Source organism: Suricata suricatta, chromosome 12 (assembly GCF_006229205.1).
Source record: "Suricata suricatta isolate VVHF042 chromosome 12, meerkat_22Aug2017_6uvM2_HiC, whole genome shotgun sequence".
Classification (NCBI taxonomy): Eukaryota; Metazoa; Chordata; class Mammalia; order Carnivora; family Herpestidae; genus Suricata; species Suricata suricatta.
The window spans coordinates 10,044,200-10,045,919 of NC_043711.1; the positions used below are offsets into that span (position 1 = coordinate 10,044,200).

The 1,720-nt window shown below is 44.7% G+C and overlaps 1 pseudogene; it reads left to right on the plus strand.

Annotated features, from left to right (window-relative positions):
• Positions 1-755: 755 nt before the first annotated feature.
• Positions 756-1,720, plus strand: part of LOC115274346 — a 19,262-nt pseudogene continuing 18,297 nt past the window's right edge.

The window sequence follows — 1,720 nt, forward strand, 5'->3', positions numbered from 1 at the left end:
AGAAGAAAACCAAAACGGGAGGCATCACAATCCCAGACTTTAGCCTCTACTACAAAGCTGTCATCATCAAGACAGTATGGTATTGGCACAAAAACAGACACATAGACCAATGGAATAGAATAGAGAACCCAGAACTGGGCCCACAAATGTACGGTCAATTAATTTTTGACAAAGCAGGAAAGAGTATCCAATGGAAAAAAGACTGCCTCTTTAGCAGGTGGTGCTCGGAGAACTGGACAGCAACATGTAGAAGAATGAAACTAGACCACTCTATTACACCATACACAAAAATAAACTCAAAATGGCTGAAGGACCTGAATGTGAGACAGGAAACCATCCAAACCCTCGAGGAGAAAGTAGGGACAAACCTCCTAGACCTCCACCGCAGCAATCTCCTACTTGACACATCCTCAAAGGCAAGGGAAATTAAAGCAAAACTGAACCCTTGGGACTTCATCAAGATAAAAAGCTTTTGCAAGGCAAAGGAAACAATCTTGTAATGTCTTTTTATGGATTTGATATCAGTGCAATGCTGGCCTAATTGCGTAAAGCCGGAAGTGTTTCCCCTTGAACCTTTTTGGCAGAGATTGAGAAAGATTGAAGTTCATTCTTCTATTTCTGTTTGGTCCTTGTGATGCTTAACAATGACTACACCATTGGAATTCCTATTGGTAGGAAATGTATAAGTACTATAGAGAGAAACATGTTGAAAACATGCCTCTCTTAATTCTTAATTTCTCTTAATTTCTGTGACCATGCTGGTGCATTTACAATATGCTCTTGTCTCTGTTCCACCTGTTTGCATCAGTCACGTGGAAGGAAGAAACCAAACCTGTGTTACACAGTTTCTCCTCCTGGGACTCTCAGTCCAGGGGGAGCTGCAGTCACTGCTCTTTTGGCTGTTCCTGTCCATGTACCTGGTCACCTTCACTGGGAACCTGCTCATCATCCTGGCCATTATCACAGACTCCCGCCTCCACACACCCATGTACTTCTTCCTCTCCAACCTGTCCTTTTCAGACATCTGCTTCACCTCCACCACCATCCCAAAGATGCTCCTGAACATCCAGTTGCAGAGCAGAGCGATCTCCTATGAAGGCTGCCTCAGCCAGATGTACTTTTACGTGCTTTTCGGAGGATTAGACAATTTCCTCTTGACAGTGATGGCCTATGACCGGTTTGTGGCCATTTGTCACCCCGTGCACTACATGGTCATCATGAACCCCAAGTTCTGTGGCATGCTCCTTCTAGGTTCCTGGGTATTGAGTATTCTTGTCTCTCTACTACTTGATTTAATGGTTTTGAGACTCTCGTTTTGCACAGAGTTGGAAATCCCACACTTTTTCTGTGAACTTAATCAGGTGATCCAACTTGCTTGCTCTGATACCTTCCTTAATGACCTGGCCATGTACCTGGCAAGTGGACTTCTGGATGTTGTACCACTCACTGGCATCCTCTCCTCCTACTCTAAAATTGTATCTTCTATTTTGAGAATTTCATCAGTGAGTGTCAAGTATAAAGCATTTTCCACATGTGGGTCTCATCTCTTGGTGGTCTCCTTGTTCTATGGTACAAGCCTTGGGGTGTATCTTAGTTCTACTGCCACACAAAACTCCAGGGCAAGTGCCGTAGCCTCAGTGATGCACACGGTGGTGACGCCCAAGCTGAACCCCTCATCTAAGGTCTGCGGAGCAGAGACATCAAGCAAGCCCTGAGAAAG